This window comes from Tubulanus polymorphus, chromosome 3 (genome assembly GCF_964204645.1).
Source record: "Tubulanus polymorphus chromosome 3, tnTubPoly1.2, whole genome shotgun sequence".
NCBI lineage: Eukaryota > Metazoa > Nemertea > Palaeonemertea > Tubulaniformes > Tubulanidae > Tubulanus > Tubulanus polymorphus.
This window is the reverse complement of record NC_134027.1, coordinates 27,025,223-27,039,129: the sequence shown is the minus strand read 5'-3', so window position 1 is coordinate 27,039,129 and position 13,907 is coordinate 27,025,223.

Genomic DNA, 13,907 nt, shown 5'->3' with positions numbered 1-13,907 from the left:
TCATCAGTTCCGGTTGATGCCCTGTGCTGTTACTAACGCGATGAGAGTATTAATCTGAACCCAATTCTATACAGTTCGGAGGTTAGAATTTACCATGGATGTTACGTGTAAACTCATCGAAAATGAACTGATTGTATCTCTTTCTTACAACTGCGGATCTGGATCCTGAGAACTGCCGATCAGGATCCTGAGAACTGCGGATCAGGATCCTGAGAACTGCGGATCTGGATCCTGAGAACTGCGGATCCGGATCCTGAGAACCACAGATTGAGAGATATTTTCTCATAATTCAGGATTCGAGATATTTTCTCACGTTCAACGTTCCCAGAAAAGATAAAATCGTTTGTATCTGGTACAAAGACATCGATCTAAGAGTAATGTTTATACGCCGAAGTAGCGCACGTGGATTAGAATAATGTCGAGTCTTCATTCATTGTTGTTCTATTAAATATAATACTATAGACGACTATATTTGACACGTGTTTTCACAGAGAACTCCATACCATATGTCATTTAACGACCCGCACCGATCAGCCAATCAATCGCCTAGAATCAAACATTTAAAAAAAGCCGCCATAACCGTCGTGGGTAACAGCTGGATGTAGAGATAGGGTTGTATGGAGGCCAGGTGTTCGCTGTGTCATATCTTGCATTCATCACCAAATGTCAGGTTATTGTTGGTATCTACACAATACTTCTCACTAACACCCCGATGAGAGCCTCCCACCCTTCCCCTTATACACATATAGCCCTATCTACCGTCTTACACTTCCCATTCATACACACAGATAGAGGGGACTTTCACATTTCATTTCAAAACAAACATCTTAGTTCTAATGTTTTATACAAATATTATCAGATCTAATAATAAATCTTTTATAATCCAGATTAACTATTGTGTCGGCGCTTCAGTTTTCCTCTAAACTTCAAGTATTCCTCGAACTTCAATTCTTTACCAGTAAAATCTAAGTAAATATCGCTATAATCCTAGTTTAGGAGACCATTTAATTCTATTCAACCCAAAACCGTTTGATCGTTTGAAAATAGCGCCTATAAACCACTATCACTTATCAAACTGCCACTTAAGTACAAATTACCTACAGTTCAAATATATTCAAATAACATTCTAAAAAAACATGTAGAAAACAAACTTACAGATCTTTCATCGAGCTTAGAGGCGCATATTGTGAACACCAGGGACAGACCCCGAATCGCTCGTCGGATAAAGACTTTATGTACAGGTATTTTCGATAACAAAAGGCCTTCGTTAAGTGGCTTGTCAAATATAACACAATAGCTAGGTAACCCTAGGGGGTAAACTTAAATCTGCCCTAGAAATAGCGAATTGAACGTATGGAATTCAAAAAAACTTGAAATGCATAGTTGAAATGATCAATCGTTTAATTCCAATAAGAAATATTTCTGATGTTATAAACTTGAATCGGAATTTCTACTACAAGTGCCTATCAAAACCATGAGGCATTTTTTACAGAGGTAATTGGTTTATCTAATCGTGATAATTTGTATATAATTCATCGAGTAGCTATGTCGACAAGATGTCTGAGATTAAGATAAGTCAAAGAGGAAGCTTTCAGACTCCGCACCAGATCAATGCCTCAGATTACAAAAATAACTGTCTACTGAATTTACTTGTTAAATCAAATAAAGAGAGATATGGATAGAATAGAAAGAGAAAGAGAGAGAAATAGATGAAATTCTTTCAGAAACTAATTATCCTCAATCGGGGTTGTGTAATAAATTCATATTTTACATACCGGTCATTTCTATCAATTACTGGGTTCACATTAAACCAGGTCTAATCATTCGGATGCTGTTTTGAAGTGTCCAGTTCAAGGGAATATCGGGTTAACAATTTATAAACAATCTACCCTTGACAGCAGTATGCTGGCGGTATGGCTCGGTACAGTAACAGGTGGCTTCAAACAGCTGTTTCAGTTATGTTTACCATGCAAAACTACCCTGGAAAAACTTGCATCCCAGTCTACAATACACTCAGGTATTAAAATACATTTAAAAACCTCATTGACCCCATTTAGTGATCTCTGTCTTTCCATATAACCTCTAATTTATCCAATGTAGTAAATCATAAAATCATTGAATTCGTAGGCGATGTTAATCCGTCAGTAATTAGCAACAGGATCAGGACTAAACCACTTTAACTAACGTATAATATTGAATATTCAGATGTGAAAATTATCGCTACTATTTCATACTGTTCGAATATACAAAAAAAAAAACATCTGTTCGTCTGAAATAATTCATAACGTTTCAACTATATCGAATATGAACTCGATATAAAACGCTGCTTTATATCATTCGAAATATCAAAAAATATAATTTTACCTGTCATTTTCTACATGAGGAAAACTTTCATTCCTATATATAATATATATATATATAATATTATATATCACTTTGTTTAGTTTAATCCGATAGAGTTTGAATTTGACAGTTAATCGTAAGCATCACTATCTGTAAGCGTTCGACAATGAACTGCGGTTCACTACAATATTGTATATTTCAAATCATTTAAAGTCCACTCATCGTTCGCTCAAACCAGTAAATTTTAACTGTTGTATTTTCCGTTGAATATTCTATTCGTCAACTTTTTCAGTCCAGTTCTAATCCATCGATGAGAATGATTGTTTTGATTCGTTTCGTAATATCGTGTAATTAATCCTAATTCCGGTACAGTACAAATTATAACGACTGATTCTCCGCGGCGCCGCGCGTGATTGAAAAATCCACTGTGCGTGATTGCTGGAACTAGAGCACGTCCGTGTGTCAGTCCTCACTGCTCTGCGGTTCTTCTGATAATGACTAATTCGATGGACAGCTGCTAGCTGAGATCCACCACCTGCATTCACACACAACTGAGTGAGCAGAGCTAGTTACTCTCATAGCCAGCACCTGGTGTCAGCTGTGTTACTCTCTCTCTGCCGCGCGGCGCGGAGACGTGCTAACGATACCTCCACAATAGCGACACCATCCATACAGTTCAAACTGTAAAAACTCTTTAATTTCACATTATCTCTAATAAGCCATCATTAAATTAATATATATAAGAAATGAAAAAATATACTTGGAAGTAAGGGCAAACTTTACTCATCCTACAAAAGCGATTATCGAGATATTTGAGGAGTTTTCGCAAAATTCGAAATTCAATCCTTTTTTCCCCCGACAAAAATTTAGTTTAACTTAAAAAAAAATCCGATGACAATTTGCCAGATGATGATCTAATAAAGCGAGCGCGTAGAGGAAAACTAGACACAATGTAATCAGGTCTGAATCGAGATAAATCCTGACACAGGTGGCATCTTTTATTTGAATAATTCGTAGCAGTGTCTGTCTGTGTCCCCCCTGCCTGAAACTATCGCTCCTGTCGCAGCTGCTATAACAGATGCATCATTCAAATTTCATGTCACATATTGTTGTGCCCTCCTCTCTCTCGATGATCAGTTTGAATATAACACTCAGTACATATGCCGCGTATAGACGTCATATATTATATTCACAATATGTTTCAAAATAATTCATACGCGTGAAAACAAAGACGAATCATTCGCCAAAATTACAACGCAGTTAAAGTTCTCTATTGATTGTGAATAGCCACAAATATCATAAATCCATTGATGACAAAAAAACTCTCCTGAGTTCAATCTTTACTGATTTTACTCTTGAATTATTTTCTAAATGTCATCAAAAAGGTTTTCAGTTTTATATCGAAATTTCAAAGTTCGTAAGCAAAACATTTAAAGACTCTTAGGGGAGATTCTGAGGGAGAGCTTTGACCCGATCGTACTCAACAGAGATGAGACCTCGTGTGCCTGAGGGGTGACTCTGACGGGAGACTCTGAGAGGAGACTCTGAGAGGAGACATTTTTAAGTTTCTCCCATTATGGGGTCTAGAAATAACCCCGAAACTGTTAGAAAATAAACCTTTCTACGTATCTGCTGTGGGTTTTTATTCGATATCTGAGGGGAGACTGTGAGGGGAGATTCTAAGGGTGACTCTAAAGGGAGACTCTGAGGACTGACTGTATGAGGGTAGACTCTGAGGGAGAGTCTATGACCGGGTTATCCTTGAGGCAGACTGAGGGGTGACTGTGTGAGGGGAGACTGAGGGGTGACTGTATGAGGGTAGACTCTGAGGGAGAGTCTACGACCCGGTTATCCTTGAGCGTAAAACATGAGAAATCGCCATAAAATGTTTTTCTTTGTTCGCAAAATATTATTGCAGATGGGATCGTTGCTACGGCGACCAAGGGTGACAGATGTATGTCTAGAGGAATGCGAATGGAAGAGGAAGAGAAGGATGTCTCCATCAATCTGTCGGCATCTGTCTCTCTTACAGTCCTCAGCCTCTCACCAAGTGGATGCTGTGGATTTTAGTTTCATTGTCCACATTATTCTATATCCGCTATTCATTGAACTCTTAATAGTCTACTTTGAGGTAAAAAGTCAGGACTCATTTTCGCAGTTTTGGTTTCATTGATTTGTGTGGAACTGAGTCCTGAGTTTGAATCAACTCACTGAGTTACAATTAGTGGTAATTAATTCTTGAGAATTAATTGTGGTAATTCAATCTCAACTTAATGTTTTTACAGCTGGCAAGGACGATTGTATCTCATAATCGTAATTTGTCAAATTAACTCATTTTATTTCTAACGAGACAACTCAACCAGAGTCAAAATCTAACCTTATTTATAGCATTAACAAACAAAAGATTGTATTGTTTTTTGGAATATATGTATATGTGTTCTGCAGGACGTATCAAACTATTAATTGTGAAAACTGGCACATAGGACTCTAGTCTCTAAGACTCAACGACTGGATTCTCTCTAAGAGTCCATAATTTACATAAGACATTACGACCAAAATGTTGACTCAACCCGAATAGGACGAAGCAAATGCATCTTTCAAATACGCATAATCAAAGATAATGTAATTTGATGCCTTCTGTTGGTGTCAGCAAACTGTAATATCTTACTTCACCACCAGATGTGTCCTTTGTTGGCGTAAGCAATAATCTTCACAAATTTGTTTATAATAATTTGATTACGCTAACCGGGTTCCCCGCTGCTAAGAACTTATGTCGATGGTCCTTTGAATGGTTCCTTACGAACAAGCGAGCTAGCGCGCGCGACAGTCCGGCCGGCATTTAATGAAATCTAACGAATAACCCGAGCTATCCGCACATTCTTAATTAAGTAATGGAAAAAAGAAACGCGGATTCAAACACGATACGATTGAATAAACGTCTGAATCTTCCGTGTTGAATATTTTATTTGAATTTCTCGGTACGTTCAGACTTCAGCTATAACGCCGCTCGCTAGCAGCTCGTTCCATTCGGGAATTGAATTATTCATGGTGTCCATCACTTTCATCAGCGACGATAAAGAGCAGCGGATGCTGGACCTATGTCACAGATGCTGACACCATATGTTAGACGCAGTTACATAAAGACGTAATGACGACTAAAGAGCTCGGCCACCTGAGCACATAATTCTCGTTTCACTAAAACTGATAGAAATTTGCAATAATGAACACTTTTTCAGCTGCCGGTTTCGCGAGAGCGCCGGAAAAACAAGCGATGAGAAAAATCTAATGTAATCATACCTTTAAACCTAACGCCGTTCGTTGACTGTTTGTGAAGAAAGGAACATTTTGATATCTTCCAGTTCAAATCAAACCAACCATTCATTATTATAACTACTGATCTACGCGCGACGAATAATCCAACAATAAATAATCATATTAACAATAATAATCCACGTGATGTTGTCAAACAATGAACTGATCAGTTCGTCTAAATCGGTCGAATTCTGATGAAAAATCCGCAATTGTGTCTTTCGCGTAAAGTGAAGAATTCTAAATCTCCAGTTTCGTCCTCGTGAGATCAAAGAAGTCGAATTCGATTGTGTAAAGTTTATTTTTGTGAAAGGTTTCGAGAGATAAAAGATGTACAAGATGTGGCACTCTCAACAGTGTGGTTCGAACTGGTTGAGTGCCAACACATCCCGAGTTAGAGAGGAGAGAGAGAGAGACTGCCTTCCTTCCGTCCATCCACAACAGCTGTAACGTTCTAGACTCATACACAGATATAAAAAAATATATACATCATCATGTAATGATTAACATTTGATACTGTCGAACTCATAAACCTCAATTTCATCGATTCTTATTTTTTCTTCAGTGTTTCATTCGTCACACGTTTGTTCAGGCAAGTTGTAAAATATTGTACAATAAATCTCGCTTTACTCTCGCCCAAAAACCGAATCATTTTGTCTGTCTTCATTTTGTATTTTCCTATCATTAACTCAAGACTTCTGCTTACCAATGGCTGGGCTAGGCTAGGCTAGGTTTAGTCTTGGAGTAATCTTTTGACTACTCCAAGGTTTAGGGATCCATTTCATTGAACAAACAGCTTTATCATTAATGTTTTGTAAGTAGCTAAGAAATTTGAAACGGTGCCCTGGTTGTTTAGGACCAGCCCGCCCAGTTTGATAATTAGAGATCTCGCAGGGTTAATTCTAATCCGGTAATAAATCTGTAGAATAAAGGGGTTGAGAGTGTGTCAGAGTTTGACTGACATGTAGTTTGAATTGTAGCCGGGTATGTGTTATGATAACACCTCCTCGTACCAGACTAACAGTTCTACTGACGCCACTTGTCAAAACCTCCAGTAACAACTCATAAATCTCACCCACCACATAAAACAATCGTCTTCTGTCCCGCGTGGAACTTTTACTATAGTTTAATTAACCTACATCGGATTTCCATTTACAGACCACAGCAATCTCTTATAGAGAAATAACAAAACACGAGAGAGAAAATAAACGGTCAGAAAACAATGTCCAAAACAATATTGACTTAATTTGATAACAGCGTCAGAGAAAAAGTGAAATGAACAATTTGGACAATCGGGACCCCCCCCCCCCCCCGTGGCGCGTAGGTGTTTGGTGTGGTCAGACTCTAGTATAGAGGTACACAACACTTTTATGACAAGAAGCTGAAGAGGAGGAGGGGGAGGAGAGGAATGATGTTTTGAAGAGTTGTTACATCAGTAACAGTACTGAGCAGCTGGTGTCTGATAAATAGCAGTGGTATACATGGCACATGTATAGTGATTAGTAATAAAAACATTACTGGCGCCACGATGTCGCCCTTCAACTAGCCACATGTGCCTACCATAACAACCATCACTAACTACAATCACTACAGATTCCTCGAACATCTGCATTATTTCAACTATTTCTTTTTAAAAAAATGTTTTGCAGTTGTCCAGACATTCAAGTTGGTAACCACCCAACTACTGTGATTTGAAACTACCCAGATCTACCTAGCAAATTATGTCGTATACAAATTTGTTTTCAAAAGTTTTTTATTCAGGTATTTTTTTTTTGTATTTCAAAAATCGTTTTTCATGGTTTGTGGGAAGTAGTTTTTCAGGGATTGTGAAGAGTTGGTAAAATAATTCAGGGTTTCAGTTGTGAAGAGTATTATTCGTATTGTGAGCAATTTTTTAGCCATTGTTCAACAGTCAACAGTTATTAAACATCAATTAACGCGAGCATGTTCAAACTATTTGTAATAATCAATCCCTAACACTAATACCTAATAACTGACTTAAACTTTTGACAGATTATTACGTCAGACAAGTACTCGCTTCCCTCCCACCTAGAGAAGAACATCTGTACAAGATAAGCAACAGCTTGTCTGGTGCCAGCTTGCCGGGCCATCTGTATCTAACAGATGGGAGGCAAATACCAGGCAACTAGTCGCCAACATGATGAGCAACAGACTTGTGTTCCTTACAGATACCAATCAGAACTCACTAATTTCTATCACGTGGTCCTACCCACAACAATGTCGATAAATTTCGAGTCAGCAATTTTTACCGACAATGAATTTTCGTTTTTCGTCCAAAATGCAATAGAAAAATGAAAGTTATCTAAGAAACTAAATGAACTGAATGTCTGCGATCCTATTCGAGGTATCCAGACGAGTTGAGGCTAAAGACCTCGGGCTAATTTGTTTTTTACCCGCGTAGAAAGTGTTGGAGGTATAATTTGTAACTGATCCAGACAGGTGTGAAGGCTGTAGCCAAACATGGAGGCGGGGAATCTTTGAGGTGATGGGAACATCATAAACATGTCTCAGTCAGTGTGAATAATTAGTCCAACATGATAATTACATCACAGGAATCCAACATATCAGATTCCAGATCTGAATACTTCTTCACTCATGAGAACAGGTGCTTACAATTTATATCAGTTGGTCATATTTGATATGAATATGGCTCAGCGCAGACACAGACTGACAGAGCGTGTTATTCATGTTACGAGATATTTCATAAATTCCACACACTTCATTCATACCAAAATATTCCATTTTGTTTATGCATATATTCGCCATATGTATATCATCTTCAAAAGATTCATAAAGTCGGTGGTTGATTCTATTTCAATAACTCGATCCTTGACTCGATAAACACAACTCAAGTGACGAGAGAAAAATACCGGCGAGATTCAGAGATATTTCGTTACTTTTACGCAGAACTTGTAAATGAGTAGAAAAAAAACGCACAATTTATAATTTCACCGTTTTAAATAAACTAGAATCAGACTTCAAACAAAGAGCAGAGAAAAACAGGTGGAACAACTTTAACTTATTCACGGAAAATAATGTTTAATCTGCACAGTTCAACATTTATATCAATCTGTATAATTTATCACTTATCATCAAGATGTATAATGTAACTTAAGTTTGTCAGCGCGATATTATTTTGGTATGAAACTTACTGAATTACTAAGTAAGGGTGGGACATTTTTTCCTATCTTACAAATTGGGACATTTTTCAGCTTTTTATCCTACGTTCCAACTAAAATTATGCGTCGCCAGAAATTCTTAATGGAATGTCCAATATCTAACTTTTTATTAGATTGATAAGACAATTTGGGTGCCTCGCCTAAGGAAAAAGTACTAAGACTGGAGGGGTTTTTTCTTATTAGATTGAAGAAGACAATTTGCCTCGCCTAAAGAAATCGCATTAAAACGGGAGGGGTTTTTTTTAGAAGGGAAGCTTCCGACCTGCAGACTTTTAGCACATTTGAAGCAGCATATCTGATGAATTTTGTTGCCATATTGCTCGATGAGAACTAAATCATGCAGCACAAATCAGATATGAACCACAGATGTTGATATTACCACACATCAGACATCAGTCCAACAGATCAGAAATACAGATATATTCACAGAACATACCAGCCAAAAAAACAACATATGTTCATCAGAATATTATCACAACTGTATCTGAGCCCGGGCTAAGGGAGCTGAACTTACACAGTAAACTGTTATTCATATTGGACAAACAACGATAATCACAGTAAAACTGGAACTAAGAAAATAGACCCAGAGGTGAAAAACAACGACACACAATTCTACCACTTAGCCAACTATTGTTGTTACAGTTGCCATGGCAATGCGTACTATTTATCAACAGATTACCGGAACAGAAATAAAACAACATTACGCACTCCAGCGCTTTCCTTTACTAAATATCAAACTATTATCTTAACGAATGTTTCAGTAAAACGTAGTCACGTAGCAATAATTTCAGATATTTACCCCTGTGAAGGCGCAGCCACACGTGGTGGTGGTGGTGGTGCTGGTGATGGTTACCGGGCATCACAGAAATGTCGATTTTTTTTTTAGGTGATCAGAAACAGACTTTGTCTGTGAATCATCATGAGACAAATCACTGTAATTTCATATGGCATTTATAGAATTATACGGAGACCCTGTCTTTACTCGGAGACCGGTCTTTACTCGTAACTAACCTTCATAATTCTATTACTCCCAAAATAAAAATGATCAGGATGGGTCCCAGACTGACAGGACAAGAATGGAGTTCGTCAGTTATTGCAGCACATTCACGGATCGTAAATAATTTTCAGGAAGTATTTAAAAAGTGATTATTAATGAAAAAGCCGATGTTTCGTTGTAACATTGATGGTTTACAGATTGACATTTATTAGCAGGTAATTTATAGATGATATTGAACAATATTGGTGAGAACGGATATTCGTAGGGTAATCATAACCGTATCAGATCGGTTAGGAATGTTAGATGAGCTGCACATGGGTGTACAGTCCACTGTGGTTCTACCAATACCATCCTGTACACCGATGTACACTACACGGTTCCACTAACTGTAACTGGTCACCAGCAGCAGCAGCAGCAGCAGTTTTATTGCAGAACCCACTGGTTGATCTAATTCCCACAATTTTAAATGGCATTTGATCAAAGCCGCTTAACAAACAGATGCCTAACTTGTTATTCTATTCCATCTGGACCACTTATATGATTGTTATTTCATATTTACTGTAAAAACAATGTAATGACATCACCTACTGGGATATGCGAAACATATGCCAAACCTTCAGTTACCCCTTAACCCTCAGTATGATGCTTCATGAAATCCAAAAATTCAAGGAAACAAATTATGTTTTCATATCACATTTTCTATGAATGAATGGCACGCCACGGTTGCAGTCAGTCAGACAGGCAGGGCGGGTGTGAGGGGAAGCTGGGGATGATGAGACGCAGTGTTTATCAGATGGGAACACCTGAATATGTCATCTGTCCAGTCCAGACACCCTTACCCTGCCAGTTACAGATAACTACCAGTAATTGAACGAGGCCAAACCAACCAAACACACTGTGTGTATAGGCCTATCTGATAAAACTTGATCACATTCATATTCAACTAATAAATAGAGACAGAATAGAACTGGTAAAATAGTACAGTTACAGTTCCAGACCTTATTAGGCTTCAAAACAGTCTACATACTGTAAACCTAAAGCTGTAAAGATTTAAATTTGATTTGTGATGATATTCTTTGAAAGCTATAAACTCCACAAGTATTTTCAACTGAATCGACATAAGAAAAGACGAATTAAAATCTTCATAATGCGACAAACATAACATATTTTCTGGTACAAGACCTCCTAAAACCCTCTGGTTTTGCATTTGAACCTCATACATCATCGTAGCAGTGACCAGGTTCAAATGGATTTCCCGGTTTTTTGAGTCAAACGCTGTCCAGTGAAACACCCTAAAACATAATTTATGGAACAATGTACAAATTAATATTCTACGAAGAAAAGATAAAGAATTAAGAAATAAGATGAATTTTGATGAATCAATCATGGAAGGAATCATCATAAATTTGGTAGTTGATATTTCTGTTTTTCAGAGATGCTGGCTGTTTGTAAGGGATGTAAAACCAACGTGTTTGAATCAGATGAGTCCCATGTTTGAATCAGATCCGACCCGTGTTTTAGAATGAAAACAACGATTGATTTTAAAGATGAATCGACACTGAGCTCCATGTTAAATTCCCATGGGTGAATTCACACCTGGTCCAAACGACCATCAACCGTTTATAATTTCTCAAATATCTTCTCGAATTCATCAACGATAACTCATTCTAAAATGGCTTGAACTTTGAAAACAAAAAAACAAATCAAATTTAACCAGAAAACCATTGATGAAACAACACTCCGAGTCTGCATTGTAACGATGATATAAAATCCCTGCACACTAAAAATAAAAAGAGTCCAAAAAGTTTCATTGAACTCACCTAATAGTCATCTTCAGGAATAGAATATTGTGACAGAATTTAGAGATATAAACAACTCATAAATGATCACAGCTCAAGGAAGCATTTCAGACTCTATTTCACTCTTAGTGCGCAGGGATTTTATTGTAACCAGAAATGAGTAAAATGAAGAGTGAGAGGGCCTCAGACTTCGCTTGCAGGAGGCAACACGATATCTGATACAGATACTATTGCAATGAAACATTGATGTGACTCGAGGGTGATTTAATATTCCTAGTTGAATGGAACAACTGGTAACTTCACAAGAATCGTACACATACCCGGCAAACAAAAGCCGCATAATTCCATCAACAATTAAACACCCTTATGTTGTGTATCCCAGACTGAGAGAATAATAGTAAACTGTGCCATCTTACCTGTTCTATCAAATACTAACAACAACTTACTGAAATATTTAATGTTTTTCGAGAAAAATCTATATTTCAATTTGATTTGAACTCCAGTTGTCTCGTACCATTTCGTGCGAGGAGCAGATGTGCACCTACCCCTGGCTGTACCCAGGGCATGTGCACCTATCCCCGGTAATACCCAGATGTGCATTTATCCCTGATTGTACCAAGGTGATGTACACCTACCCATGATTGTACCCAGGGGATGTACGCCTAACCCAGGTTGTATCACGGGGATGTACACCTACCCCTGGTTGTATCACGGGGATGTACACCTACCCCTGGTTGTAGACCGGCGATGTACACCTATCCCTGGTTGTACCCGGTGTCTAAGTTGAGTGTCCAGTGTTAAGCACGAGCACCCAAAGGCTTCAAACTTAACACTCGGGGGATTAACGACTGATTCACAATTAATTGAGTATAACGAATCTCCCACCCCGAGCTACGAGGGGGTTAGACATGATGAGCCTTATAAAAGATGATGCAATACAGCTATCCTTAAGAACCGTAGATAGTTAATTAGTACATCACTAATTTAAGGATTATTCAGACTGTGACATGAACAATCAAGAATGAACAGGGAGTGAGATGTAGGGAGGGAGAATGAGAGGATTCTGTGTGTGTGTGAGAGATGACTGATTAATTATTTGTCATCTGTTTCAGTTTCCATCGGTTTTCTATATTATGTCTATTACTACCTATACATTGTAATTAATTGGCCAGGTGCACAAATTTCCATCCAGCGAAGTGCATTCTAAAATAGTCAATATATAACCATCGTAGTTGTAGTCCCTCTCTTCCTCTCTCTAACAGTAAAAACACCCACAGATTGGTGCTTATTAGTGAACTAATCACTGTGCACTTGTGAACAGCGATTCGTAATAACCTAATTGATGTAAATCAATCGTCCAGGCATGTGCACCACCGAGGCTGCAGACGGACTAGCGCGGACCGGCTGTGCGATGTAGAACCTGCTCTGAGACACAGTTGTGGAATTTGATGAGATTAAAACTATTTTCAAATGTAAAAAGTTTTAAAAATGAAATTCATTTGTCATGACTCGTGATCAAAAATTACGATGCAATGTTTCAGACCTGGTGATGGTCTCTAGAGTCTGAAACATTGCGTATTAATTACTAATTTTAATTCTGGATAAATACATTTCATTTTCAATCTTAAAATCATGACAACTCCTCAGATTCATGTATTCTAAAACTTGTATTCAGGCGTTTAGACTGAAAACTGAGTTTCATATTTTACAGATGAAAAGTTTAAGCCGAGGACACGCTAGACGATTTCTAATTGATCCCAAAACATGGCAAAACAAAAAAAAAATTCCTTAAAAATCCCTGCAGGGTTCAGCAAAGTGTGATACTAGAACATATCTACAGGATAGACATACATAAAAAGTTTCCGAACTCCGAAGTGAGTTCAAATAATCTATTTCTTTTTTTTTCTATGAAATGTAATAGCGTGAATAAGAGAATATTTTTTTGGAATGCGCACCTCTTGCAGTAGAGTTGAATTTTCTCAGGATACACGAGTATATTATTGAATTTTGGTTATTAACGTGTGGGAGCTAACCATATGTACGATATGCGTCGTCAGCGGCGGCGCTGTAGCCACTCGCCACGCGCTGCCACCACACGACGTTTTTACATCAAAACTGATTAATATTTCACAAACCGACGACTAAAAATATAATCGACAAACGTGAATTAAGCAAATTTCTAGTAGATCAGGTAAAAATAGAGATGGATACTGCGTAGTACGCGCTGTACTGATCTCATGGGGTGGGGGGGGGGGGGGG